General features: G+C 46.2%; 1 protein-coding gene across 3 annotated transcripts in view; it reads left to right on the forward strand.

Annotated features, from left to right (window-relative positions):
• NTRK3 (neurotrophic tyrosine kinase, receptor, type 3) overlaps nucleotides 1-13785 on the forward strand; it is a 226263-nt gene that overhangs the window by 140415 nt on the left and 72063 nt on the right. Inside the window, exon 13 of one of the 3 annotated variants that reach the window (XR_001412371.1) lies at nucleotides 12283-13746. The exons of the other annotated variants lie outside the window; for them this stretch is intronic. The gene's annotated coding sequence lies outside the window, so the exon portion shown is untranslated. The remainder of the gene's footprint in view (nucleotides 1-12282; nucleotides 13747-13785) is intronic. 3 annotated transcript variants of the gene reach the window in all.

Raw genomic sequence — 13785 nt, forward strand, 5'->3', positions numbered from 1 at the left:
TGGGGCCTGGAGTCTTTTTTTTTTTTTTTTTTTTTTTTTTTTTTTTTCCTGATGGTACTGAAGGGGAGAAAGGATGGAAGCTACAGCAGAGAAAAGCCCTCATTTGTAGCTGCTGGCACCTCTGATTTGCCTCAAGGAGTCATTATTCCAACAGGCTGGACGCCTTCTTGATTGAGCTTATCTCCGGAGGGGAGGGGTAGCTGTGTCTCCCTCTGGGACCTGGGTGAGTGTTTAGCTTTCTCCTTTTGTCTCCAATTAGATGCTCAGTCCTTTGTACCTCTGGGTTTCACCTGCCTGGAAGACCCTTAACCTGCCTTTGCGCCTCTGTTATTTATGAGTAGCTCCAAGGGGAAAAGGAGAGTCTGGTCTCAATTTGTGTGGCTCATTTGCATGTGAAATAAGCCTGTCGTTTAAGCGGTGGTGGCAGCAGCCCGGGTCTCCTGGCTCGGCTGGTCTTGTTCAGGGCGGCTTCAACAGCTCCAAGGCTGTGGATGGTGAGCAGTGGCAGGGCTTGCTCATGAACTGGAAGTGTCACTGCGTTTTTGTAGAGCTTGTTCAGAAGAGGATGTTTTTTTCAGCAGCTCATAAAGGAGGTGTCAGCCCAGCGTTTGGTGTCTGTGGGAAAAAGAACCTGCTTTTGCAAACTGAAGATTGCAGCGAGCGCTTAGCTCTGGCTCTTGGGCCATCTCTGCCAGCTGGGATTGCTGGTGTGGCAAATAGTTCAGTTGATGCTTTCATTGCTGTATGCCTTATGGGTCCTGGACTTTCTTCCTTTGTTCTCAGGGTATTTCTCATTCTCAGCCTTGTCTCCTCCTTGTCCCACTAGGCGTTTGATGAAAAATGGATTTGTCGTGGTGACAGAGCAGGAGTCAGAGAGTTATTGGCATGCAAAATGGACCACGATTTTGCAGCTTTTGCTGCAGGTAGGAGTTGAATAAATGAGTCAACAGATCTCTGTGTTCCTGGTCTGGCACCAAGCAGGCTCCCGTGTCTTGGCTTATGGATTTAGTGGTGGCAGTGATCTGTGCAGCCAGGCAAGGACCAAGGGAAAGGGTGTCGTGAGCCTTGAGGGCAGGAAAAAAGGGAGCAGGTTGGACATTGGCCACTCATGCCATCCTCCTTGGCAGGGTACCAGGTCTCCATGGGCCAAGCGCTCGGCATGGTCGAGACAATGTCCCTGATTTGTTCTCGGTTACGAAATATTTAATCAGAGAATCAAATATGAAGTCTCTTTAAGAAGAGACTGGCACACAGCAGCTGGCTGAGTGTCGCAATCAATGTATCCGCTGTGGAATGTTTCCTGCAGAAATATTACATCCTCTCTCATTTACTTGATGATCTTTAGGGTGAATCAATCAAAAGATGCCGCACACAAATAGTTCAGCCTGTGATCCTGTGGGTGTCCATTAGAGAGGCATTTGCTCGGTGTTAATGGACCTGTTGATTAACAAACAAACCATTGCTTTTTAAATAGAAAGCTGTTACTTGATGGCAATTGTTAGCATTTGCTTTTCTGCTGCCCCACCTCCCCTATGCATAGCTCTCACTCTGCCAATGCAAGTGACTGCTGCAACAAAACCCAGGTCTGCACTGCTGGAGAGAAAAGCACTCACGTGGACCTTCTCCTAGAGGTTGGAAGGGACAGAGAGAGACTTCTTTGTACTCAGCGTGTGATTTCATCACTTCGTGTCTTGTTCTGTTAATAGTGTTTTCTGCACCCGTCCGCCTTGGCATGTGATGCCCTGTTGGATTCCAACAATGTCTGAGGAAGATCTGCTCCTGACATCCTCAACAGGTCGAGGCTCAGCAGCTCCTTGAGGAGTCTGTCTTGGGTTTCACACTAGGCTGTGTGCATGGGAGTGTTTATTTGGGTCTGTAAAGCCTCTAGCCCGCTGGAGCAATATTATGTTCATTTACTTTTCATACAACTTTGATATTTTCCTAGTCTCCACCTTTTCTGGGTGAAAATTTGCTCATGTTGCAGTGCTAGTTCTTACTTTGCTGATGCTAGCATGGCATGGATCCCAGCTGGCATTTTAAGCAATAGAAGGTCAGGATGATGCCCACTGCATAGAAGATGTTCTAACTTTGAAAGCCCCTACAGCAACCTAAGTGGACCCAACTCAGTGATGACTAAAGCTGTGTAGACGAGCAAGCAGCCTGTTCAGTGCTACCAGAGCTCTGGTGTGGCACTGGAAAGATGGTCCCCAGACACAGACCACAGTGCTGAGCAGATAATTGCAGAGAGGCAGTCCCACAGCAGGGCTGACCAGCCCAAAGGGACCAGGGTTGTGGCTGTGGGTTGTGTTTAGCCTCATGCTGGTAGTTGCCAGGAGCTGCTCTGCTTTCTGGGAAGCGTGTTTAGATCCTTGCTGCTCAGCCAGAGGCTGTGGGGTCATTTGTTGCCCTCAAAGCTGCTGGTGCAAAGCAGTCACTGTTCAGTCTGGCAGGCCAAGCATCGCTCCAGCCTTCTGCAGAGGGGACCAACACCCCTGTGTCACTTGTTTAGCTCCATCCTTTATTGCTGCAAACCAATTCACCCAGAGCCGTCCTTCCCACAGCTGGTGGGAGTCAAAGTGACGAGGCAGTTAGTGGATTAGGGCAGCAGAGTGAAAACCATTTGGCGTTTCTATCCTGATTCTTCTGGGTGCCTTTAATTAGCATGATTGCTCAGCACGCGATTTTGCCATGTTCTTTAGCTCCCCTGGTTAGAATAATTATTCCCCCAGCTCCTTTTGTTCCAATTCCTGATCGCTTACAAAGTCTCCTGTTAAAAGCCATTAAATCCGTAATGTAAAGTGAGAGTAGATGTTGAGCGGGGCTCGTTCTGCTCCCAGCCCCTCACGTGTGCTCCTGCGCTCTCCGGCCCCTCTCTCTTGCTCCCTGCCACGTGCTCCACGGCTGCAGCATCACTCTCAGCTTGTCTCCCTCACGCTTCCCCACCGGCCATCCCACGTGTCCCACGGGCAGCAGGTTGTCTGCACGCTCTCCCTGCTTTCTGCTGGTACTTCTGGTATCGCCCAGCTCGGTTTCCTCTCTGCACAGGGCTGGTTTGGACACGGAGGTTGAAGTCAGGGCTGTGGACTGCGATCTCTTACATTTAGGTGTGTGTGCAGATATGAAAAGTGCTATTAGAAGTGTGTGTTTTTTCAAGCTTTTGCCCCGGTGTGGGCAGCTCTTGTTTGGGCCCCCTACCATAAATAAGACATTGAGGTCTCTGGAGCGGGTCCAGAGAAGGGCGACAAAGATGGTGAGGGGTCTGGAGAATAAGTCTTATGAGGAGAGGCTGAGGGAACTGGGGTTATTCAGCCTGGAGAAGAGGAGGCTGAGGGGAGACCTTATTGCTCTCTACAACTACCTAAAAGGAGGGTGTAGAGAGATGGGGGTCGGTCTCTTTTCTCAAGTCACAGGCGACAGGACAAGAGGAAATGGCCTCAAGTTGCGCCAGGGGAGGTTCAGGCTGGACATTAGGAAAAATTTTTTCACTGAAAGGGTTATCAGACATTGGAATGGGCTGCCCAGGGAGGTGGTTGAGGCACCATCCCTGGAGGTGTTCAAAAGACGGGTTGATGTAGTACTGGGAGGTATGGTTTAGTGATGATGCTCCTTGTTTGTTGTGTGGGTGTCTATTTTTGTCAGTCAGGTTGACGGTTGGACAAGATGATCTTTAAGGTCCCTTCCAACCTAGAAGATTCTGTGATTCTGTGATTCAAGGAGCAGTGTCCATAGAGGAAGACATGTCCTGGCTATGGTGGCAGGCTATGGTGGCATCTGTGATGACAGATGATGGAGAAGAGGAAAGAACTTATTTTTTAAGTAAAACTGTTTCCCTTTTCCTCAAGTGTGAAATCTTCTAGCTGGGGCTTCTAGCTTAGATACTCACAATGCTGGGAGTTTCCATGTTGCTGTGCATCCTTGTCCAGAGGCCTTGGGAGCTCAGCCCCTTCCCTGTCCCTCATTTTTGCTGATGTTTGATCAGCAAGTGCCAACGACACAAGTTGGGCAGACGCACAAAGGCTTGCACAGAATATATGGTGCGAAATAAGATTGGGCTGAAGTGCTTTCAATGCCTTGTGCATTTAGGTGACTTGATGCAAGAGGGAGAGAGAAGGAGACTTATTTTCAGACCAAAAATGAAACTGGATCGGAGAAGGGTCTGGCAGTCATGTAGTTTGTTAAGCTTGGAGCTGACTGCTGGAGCAAAAATTCACAGCTAGACCACTTGCTGGAAAAAGCTTGTAGGAAAGAAAATCTTGTCCTTTCTCCCTCCTTTGGATGAAGACTCCAAATTCACAGGCGCCACACATTTTGGGCTTAGGTCTTCATTTGCTGCCCTGCTGTGATGTGCCAGATCTTCCCTGCTCTGCAAAGTTCACCCTCTGCTGCAGGGAAAGGGTCTCCTTGCACAGCAGCAGCCCCCCCAGCTCTGGTGCACTGCTTGGGGGGCTCCCCACTCGCCTCATCTCTGCTTTGCTGGCTGTAATGGTCATTCCAGGCATTTCATACCTTCTCTGGCAAAAACATACTATGTTTCATGTGTGTTTTGTGGGAGCAAAGCCCTTTCTCCCCTCTGACTAATTGAAGGCCACCACAATACCTGCCACTCGTTTGGTGGGCAGTACCCAAATTGTTCCCTAGAAGCAGGATGATCCCAGCACAAACCTATGCTCCTCTGCTTTCTGTCCCCCCTTCCCCTGGGGAAAGCACTCCCTGTGCCATGGGGTGTGCATTTTAAAGCTTGCCACACTCTGGCAGGTACCAAAACACGATCTTGAAACAAAATCTGGAAGCGGGAGCTCTCTCCTGGGAAAATTAATTACATTCTTCTGATATATTTTGGTGCAGAAGGCAACTTATTTTGAGAACCATCTAGTGGGGCAATTATCAAGAGAAGAAGAGCCATGATGGCAGGCTTCGTTTCCAAAACAACCAGCAGAATAGGACCACTGGAGAAACACAGAGGAAGGACAATTCCAGGCAACACGGCATCCAAACAGCCTAAAAAAATTCAACACAACTTTGTTCCTCGAGACTCTCTGGTGCTCTCTCTGTGGTTTCGCCCTCAGCTCTTCCTGTTTCCATTTAAAACTCCTGCAGTGCTTGGTGCCTCCTTGCCTGCTGAGATCTGCACTCTTCAGTTTCCATCCTCAGCTTGTAAACTCCACAAAATTGTGTTTCCCCACAGGATGCTCCTCCTGACACTTCAGGCTCTGGTGCTTGTACCACTCCTGGGCTTCCTGGAGGGCAGCTCTGGCCTTTCTAGGAGGACATAAGGTATTGCTGGAGCAGATGGCAGAGTAAAGAGACTTGAGCAAGCAAGGATTTATCCTGGGCCTTGATCAGCTCCTCCGCCAGCCTTCTGAAGAGCAGGAGAACATCGTGCCTGGGCAGGGTCCCAGCTGCAGACTGCAGCAGTTGTGTGGTTTCCTGCCCACCATGTCTCCTTTGGTGTCTGCTCTCATACCCCAGCCATCTGGCTCTACCAAGTGTTTCCATCCCCTTCTAGACCCCAGGTCTCCTGGAGATGATGGGAGTCTGGGAGCTGAGGCTATTCCCTATTGAGCGCCCACGACTGGCATCAGTTCCTATGGGGAGCTCTGAGAAACCGTGGTCCTGCTCCGTGCCACCGTTTTGCCATCTGCGTAATGAATATAACAGCTCCTGCCTCCCCAGGGAACGAGAAAGGCGCAACAAATTAATGTTTATGAAGAGCTCTCCAGCTGAAGAGAAGTTTGCAACAGGGCTGTTGCTGTTCTAACTTAGGGGCTTCCTTTGGTGGTTGGCTCTTTGATGTGGCGATCTGTGGTACCGGTGGATCAGCTGTACCGTAATTGGAATTAATCAGCAATTAAGGAACACGAGCCCAACCAGTTTCTTTCCCAGTGGATATTCATTTCTGGGCAGATTAGTCAGTGGTTTCAATAACTCTGTGCAAAACGCTTAGGGTAACTATTGCTATCTGAAGCAGCTGGGGAACAGAGGCGGTGTCAGAGGGACACGGATACCTGTCAGGCAAAGTGGAAATGAGAAGCTCTTGTAACACTGCGCACAGTGCTTAAAGCACTCTGAGGGCTGACTTGAAAAAAAAAAAAAAAATTAAAAATTGACAAAGGAATATATTTGAAAACCAAAGTGATGAAAACGATGTATTACTTGTTGGGATGAGATCTTTCATACCGGGTCCCGCAGGCTTTGTGGAGTGCTGAGGCAGAGAGAGTGCACGGCGGTGAGAAACGGGGACTTGTGGAGGCAGGGGGACACGGTTGTTCCTCCAGGCAGTGAGAATTGTGGAGGGGAAGGCTCCTGGACGTAGCAGTGGAATCACACAGAGGAACAGAGACAGAGCAACAGCCTGATAACACCCAGGATGTCGGCAACCACCAAGTTCTTGGGCATTTTGCAAACAATTTCCTGCAGCTTGTTCTCATGGCTGACCTGTAAATCCCAAGAGTTTTGCTGCACACCTTTGCACGGCCGTGGGTGTCATGAGGTACAAAGCAGCCACCCTCTTTGCTCAGGTACCTTCTCTCTGACCCAGTAGGATTTGAGCGAGACAGACACTAAGCTCTAGATGTTGCGGGCGAAACTGCTGAGTGCCCAGTCCTTCCCCCTTCCCTGGTCCTCTTACAAGTCATTCCACATACTCTGGCTTCAATCTAACGAAAACAAAACCGATGAGGCCCAACTGATCTGGCTGCTCTCCATCATGCAGTGGGCCTCCGAGTGGCTTTAAATAGCTGCACCTCTGTGCAGTCAGGAGAAAAGCATTGGCTTGTGCCTCTGGGCAGAGAGGGTAGCTTTGACTCAAATCACAGCACATCTCAGACCTGAAAATAGCCTTTTTAGCTTGTCCTTGGTCTAAAATAGATTTTTTAAAATATTTTCTTTTTCCTTCTTATTTTTAGTTTTATACTCTGGTAAGTTCTTTCCTACTTTGGGGCTTTTCCTAAGGGGGATTGGTGGGGAATCTTGGAGCTCTGCCTCCTGACCTATCAGGCTACATCATTTAGTATCTTGGAACTACTCCATCCATGAAAGAGTTCCAGAGAAAACAAACTTGTGATCCCAGCTAATATGGACATGGCCCACATTAACGGCGGCAACAGTAGAAGTGCAACGGATACTGGAATTCCTCCGACCAAAGGTTTAATGAATCTTACATAGTCTTAAAAGAGTTCACTGCGTGGAAAGTTGTGAACACTGCCCTCCTCTCAAAAAACATTTTTCAGCTGTTGAGTGCCCACAGTATTCTCCTACCCCTTCCTCTGCTTTAGTTAAGCACGAAAGAAATTTGTGTGGAAATGGGATCTTCTGGACCCGTTTGCTTCTGCTCTCAGCCCATCTCTTCCCTTTCCTGCCTTCAAAAACACATGCAGTGCTGTGATATCCTGCTGTTGATTTTGGGTTGTGGAGAAGATGAAGATGCCACAAACCATAGCTAGAGCTCCATCTAGCACATTCCCATGAGACTTCCAGTGACATCAAGTCTCATTGACTAAAGTGGGAGACTCTTATGCCTGAGGTTAAACCATGGAAAATGAATGAAGATACAAGGTGAGCTGCTGTGGAGGGGAATAAGGACCCTGTTTCCATGAAAATGAACAATCATAAGCATTTTTGTAGCTCTCAGAGGCTTTCTGTGAATCTTAAAAGAGCTGTTATCTACTTGAAGATCTGCTTGAGGTCTGTACATCATTGTGAAATTCATCTGCGTGCTGAATTTTCTTGTGGTTCTCCATTGTGGTCAACAGAGTTGAGCTGGTGTAAGAGAAGGTCTAGTCTCTTTCACTTTACCTTGGATGGTAGAGGAGATGATGTGCTTATATGCAGCTGAGAGCATCAGGGAGAACCTCATAGTGTGTTTTTGCCGAGCTTCTATGACCTACTTTGTTGTGAAAAGTGAGGGCTCAGGCTGGGTTGCATCTCACTCTCCTGTATGTTGGGGGAGGGAGAAAAAAAGAGAGTTTTGTTTCATAGCCCTGCAGATGAACCCATCCATGACAGGAAACCTGGATTGCTGTGTTGCTTCCCCCTCAGATATAGACGTATCAGTCTTGGTTTGACTAGATGGATGGTTGTTTCTTTTGCTCTGGATGTCGGCCAGGCTTGATGGTTTTCATGCCGCCTTTGATGCTATTCATACTTCATATCTGTGCATAGAGAAAGATAAAATGTGCTGTGTTGTTGGAATCTCCTATTGCTTTTCCTTTATATCATAAATTCTGCTGTAGCACAGAAGAGAGATCAAAGCTCCGTTGCTTAATGTGGGCTGTGTGGATAGCAGTGTTATGTTTGGCCAGTTTGTTGCCCCTAATTTGCTATTTTTGTTTAACCCATTTTTGCCAGGCGTTACGTGGCAACCCATTGCTTTTCTCATCTGCTCCCACAGCAACTTATGCTGCTGTTTTAGAAGCAGTTTCCATCTCTGGGTTTCAAAACTGGGCTGCACCAGTCCTGCTGTGGCAGGTGGGGCTGCTATGAGTTGTGCATTGTTTTCCATGTTGCTCCTTTGCCTCCATGTGTCATGTTCCCTGCTGCTCTTCTCAGGTCACCTGGAGCAGCTTCATAGCACAAAAGCCCTAGAAGCATGGTATATTTGAGTGGTTGCAATTTTGCCAGAAGACAAACAGTGAAGGTGAGGTGTAATTAACTGGTTTGTCTCCTTAGTCTTGCTCTCAGTCAGTGGAGGAAGGGTGTTCCTTGCAGGGCACTGTCTGTAGACTGGATTGGGTGTGTGCATGGGGCAGAGTGGCTGAGGCCCACTAGCCAGGGTGTTGGGAAATGCAAGAGAGCTCTGGAGGACTAAGTGGATGGCCAAGGTTGAAGACAAAACCTGATTGCATGGTTCGGTTGCCTTCAATTTTCTTGTCCTTTCATTGCCACATCCTTCCAGCCTGCTTAGAGAAATACCTCATTTGCCCCCTCCATCTCAAGCTGTTAGAGCTGCACAGCAAATCTGAGCTCATTCCTCCTTCCCTATTCTCCAACACTTTCCATACATTTATTCCACTACCATACCATGGCTATTAGTAGAGACAGTATCATGTTTTATTTGAAAAAGTGCCTCAAAAGAAGCACAAAGTTTAATGTCAGAACCTTCCCAATTTTGTAGGTCTTTGTAGATGCTTTTGCTTTGAATCTACAGGGTGGTTGGTTTTGGTTTGTTTTTTGTTTTGTTTGGTTTGGTTTTTTTTTTATCTCCTTACTATTTTCAGCATTGTATGTTGGAGTGTCCCTCCAAATCTACAGCCGATATCAAAGATAGTATTTTTCCTCCCATTTTCCAGCTAGCACTGACAAATGTGAACACAAACAATCCCTCACAAAGGGATTGTTTGTAAGATTTCTCCAACTCCTTCTAAGAAGGTGAACACTTTTCTTTAAGACATGGTGAAGCTGTTTTCTCAGGTGCTAATAGCTTTGATTGTAGAAAGATGACATTTGTCATAACAGCATCCAAACTCTGAACCTGTTGAGATTCACCCATTTTAACCCTGGACATCTCAGTGAACATCATCCATCTCACATCTGACAGAGAAGACATAAACCTAGCAAAAGCCTTGTTGGTTTCTGCTCCATACAAGAGAATGGGGTTGAAGGTAGCAGTACAATATGGGACACAGTACTGAGGAAAGAGAGAAAAACAGCTAGGAGAGAAGCATGGGGTTTTTTCAGATTCTTTGGGGACTTTAATAAATCAGAAGGAGAGGATGCCGAAATGACCAATGCTGCATTGCTTTCCCAAGTCAGCAGTATGTTCAGCCCCTAAGCTTCAGAAATGTAGGCTGTCCTCCTGCCACGTTCCTCATCATCCCTCACTAGTGACTGCAGGTCAGTTATGGGGTAACCCCTTCTGCAGTCCCATTCTGCAAAGACCCTGGAGATCCCTGCAGCTCAGATTCACAGCGTAGTGCTGATGACAAAGAGCAAAGCCCCTGATGTCCTCAGCCTTAAGTCTTGCTGATCTTTCACATGTCCCTTTGCTGAGGCTGTGTGTCCCCAGTGGGTGTTTAGGCCTGTTGGATGTGGTCTGGCAGAAATGGAATTGCCTTTATTTAGCAGAGCTAAGAAATGCAAAGAAAATAAAGCAGACAGGAGTGGTCCTTGGAGATACTTAGTATTGTTGAGTATAGACTTTCCCAGCTATCCTTTGGTGGCCATAAAATATATTTATATTACGAAGAACCAAACACGATAAATAGTGACATTCAGGGATGCCATGTTTATTTGTCTCCCAGTGGCTCTGATAAGAAATGGACTTAGTTTACTTACCCATTTCTGAGCATCAGCACTTTAAACTCTGCTTTGGCTCTGAGAGTTGATCCAGGCTCTTTCTCACTACTAATGGTATTTCAACACTTGGAATTTGCCTATGAATTTTGTTTATGACACATGAACTGAAGCTGAGCCTGGATTACTCTCCCATGTGGATCAGTCCTTCAGGGCCACTGAGAATAACAGATAGTTTCCCCCAAACAAGTTTAAACAGTTCCAAACCAAACAAACAGCTTTTGTCTGCATCGTCAGGTTCATCAGAAGAGGCATGCATTTGATAAGCAGATGAAATAAGATAGTGTAGGGAAGAAATATAAATAGATATAAAAGAAAAAAAATAGAAGAAATAGGGAAAAAAAAATCTTCTGGCAAGTGTAGATTCGGTGTGAGAAACTTTCTGTTCCTAGTCTAATGGAAAGCATGTTTCCTATCGAGATCAATTCTCGAGGGCATCCAAGCTGCTCCATGCTGCTCTAGTGATGCCAAACTTGGGATAACTTACCTGATTTGCTGAGGATCCTGTGACTGTATGAGGAGCAGGAGTATTTTCCAGACCTTAGAGCAATTGTGTAGCCAAGACATCCCAGTAATTTTCTTGGAAAAACCCTTTGGGCCCATGAGAAGATGGGACAGATTAGAGCAATCCCCAGGATTCTGCCATGCACATCTTGGACTTGGCAACTCACTGGATCTGATTTGGGGATTTTGGTAAGCTGCTGCAGATGCCTCTTATATCTACATACTTGATCTGAGCTGAGAGCAACTTCACTGCAGTCCTAACAACTACATTCAGTGACCTATGCCTGTTCCTACCTTGTCTCTTCCCAGCCCATTGGGATGGCCTCAGCTGTAAAAATACTGTTACAAATGGATGTCTGAGAAAATAATGTAAAACATTATGTGAGGACTCCTGAAGACAAATGCATGGATCTTTTCTGCAACAACTTTCAGGACTTAGCACAAAAGATGATAGAAAACAGAATACAAGTCAGGAAGAAGGGAAATGTAGGCTGAACATCAGGATGTGTCCTAGCAGTGAAACAGAATGTGACCCTCCTTTGGTCAGACCTTGAGGAGAGGGCTGTGGGACTGGATGTCTCAACAGCAGGTTTGTTTCTTCCATTCCAGAGAACTGTTCTCTGACAAGTCCTGAAAATTTGCATTTAAATAAATGCTTCAGAGAATAACGTTAATCTTTAATAGTAATTAACATCTAATCATTTCTATATTAGAAACACGCTAGTAGTGGGTTTCTGTGGCTGGAGCATTACGGAGAGATGGTTAATACAGCCCTTGAAAATGTTATGTTTGCCCAGTAAGTTCATTGGAACTGAAGGAAGGAACATGTTTATGCTCTCTGCTCCACATATTTTTGTTTTTCATCTGACCGGTATTTCTGGCAAAGCCAAAATTTTAAAATTACTTTTAAAGAGGTTGGGTTATGTAAGGAGAAAGATGCATCCAGTGTGCAGTTCTCAGTGTAGATGGGACAGCTGGGGCTAAAGAAGTCTATGGGTTTATGAGAGTCAGGCCTCCCCAGCCTTGCAATGGTACTCGTTGGCTTCAGCAATGTTAAGCCAGACTAAATAAATCATGAGAGAAAACTAGACAGAAGGAAGGATTTTCTATTTTCCTCACTCCCTCCCTAGGGGAAAGATGGACTAGGTAGGGCTTAGGGCTTTCAGTGGGAACCTCTAGAAAAGAGTTGTTCCCAGTTTTCTGTCCAGACTGCTTGCATGCCCCTTGCCCTCAGAGCACTTGTGCCTGCACACACCACGTTAAATAATTGCCTGTACTTTATGGAAAGACAGAGTGAGGTAGCCCTGCCTGAAGAGGGCATTTTGGCTTTAATTTAATGGCAGCCGTTTGCTGGTTATTCATTTGGTTCTTTTTTAATAATTACATGTGTGTCAATATCTCTCTCTTTTTTTCTAGTTTTGCTCTTTTTTGTTTTTTCGTTTACTTTATTTTGCTTTTTTCTTTTTTCTGTTTTTTTTTCCCCTTTAGGTTTCAGAGAAATTATGTTGAATCCAATAAGCCTCCCTGGACATTCCAAACCTCTTAACCAAGGCATTTATGTTGAGGATGTCAGTGTTTATTTCAGCAAAGGACGTCATGGCTTTTAAAAACTCCTTAAAAGTCCCTGTTCTGATGTCAAGTTTATAGGCTGTGCCCTCAAAATGGTGGGAAGCAGTAAGCGTGGTCTGTATGGATTGAGGTCTCCTCCTAATAGGACTCTACAGCCCTGCCTGTACACACGTTAAAGCCAACTGAAACTGTGGTTTTCTGTCACCAGATAACAGGGTTGTTCTTTTCCTCCAATGGTCGCTGTGTTCGTTAAATATTCCTGCAAGGCACAACAGCAGCAATGAGAGCAAATAAAGAGAAATAAAACCCAATTGAAAGGAGTCATCCTAATAACAGAGTAAATAATTGTACTTTTGCTTTAAAATAAAACACAAAACAAAACCAACCAAGCCAACCAAACTGACATCTTTAGTCATGTCCTCCCTGCTTGGAGTTTTCCTTGTAAGCTTGTGTCTTCGCAACACCCAGTGAATGCCACCATCACCTCTTACGTGGCGCCGCCATGGGAGGTCTCCCAGAGCGAGCCGAGGCGGGGAGCCTGGAAGAAACTAAAGCAGAACGAAGACTTTTGGTAAGAACAAAGGCAGCCCCGCTCCCAGTTCTTGCACAGAAAATAATGTTGGAAGGAATAATAATGGAAAGAAAAAAATATCTTACTTCTCTGACAGGAAGAGAATGTGGTTATCTTTGAAGTGCACATATTCTAGGAGGCTTTTTTTGTTTGTCTGTCTGTCTGTGTGTGTTAGAGCGGCTCGTTGGATCTGACTATATCGTTGTCGTACTCTGGTCTCTCCCTGCTGCTTGAATGATGAGCTTTATCTGAGGAGTTGCCTGGACTTCCCGCGTGGATGGAGAATCCATAGCGCAGGAGGGTCCGTGTCCTTGCCAGGGCTAGGGCAGTAAGCAAAGTGGAAAAACATATCAGGCGCACGCAGGTCCCTGTTGCTGGACCTTTTCCAGCCCCCTTTAGCTCTCCCCTGTATTCCCACCCAACTAGAGATTGATTGTAACCCAGTCACGTACCCAGAAACATCAGTTCGAGGCAGACTGACTGAAGGGGAGGAAAAATAAGTATTCTGTTGCTGCTTCTCTGGCATAAACAAGAATATCGATCCTATTCTCTGGCCGATATTCGTATTCTCTCCCCCTCTCCCATCCCACTTTTGTCTTACTTCATCCAAAGCCTCTCAGATGGAAAAGCAAACCCTTTGATACTGTCCTCAAGAGAAGCCAGCTGCCCTCGCGGCTACTTGCAGGGCTTTCCTTGGACTGTCCGAATGTCACGTGTATGAGAAATACAGACCAGTGATAGCCTGTAAGCAAGGCAGATTTTCTCTAGAGAAAAAAAAAAAAAAGAAAACAAACACCTTCCAAGAGCTTCAGGTGGGGCGGCATAAACAAGAATATCGATCCTATTCTCTG

Source organism: Calidris pugnax, unplaced genomic scaffold (genome assembly GCF_001431845.1).
Source record: "Calidris pugnax isolate Ruff unplaced genomic scaffold, ASM143184v1 scaffold70, whole genome shotgun sequence".
Lineage (NCBI taxonomy): Eukaryota > Metazoa > Chordata > Aves > Charadriiformes > Scolopacidae > Calidris > Calidris pugnax.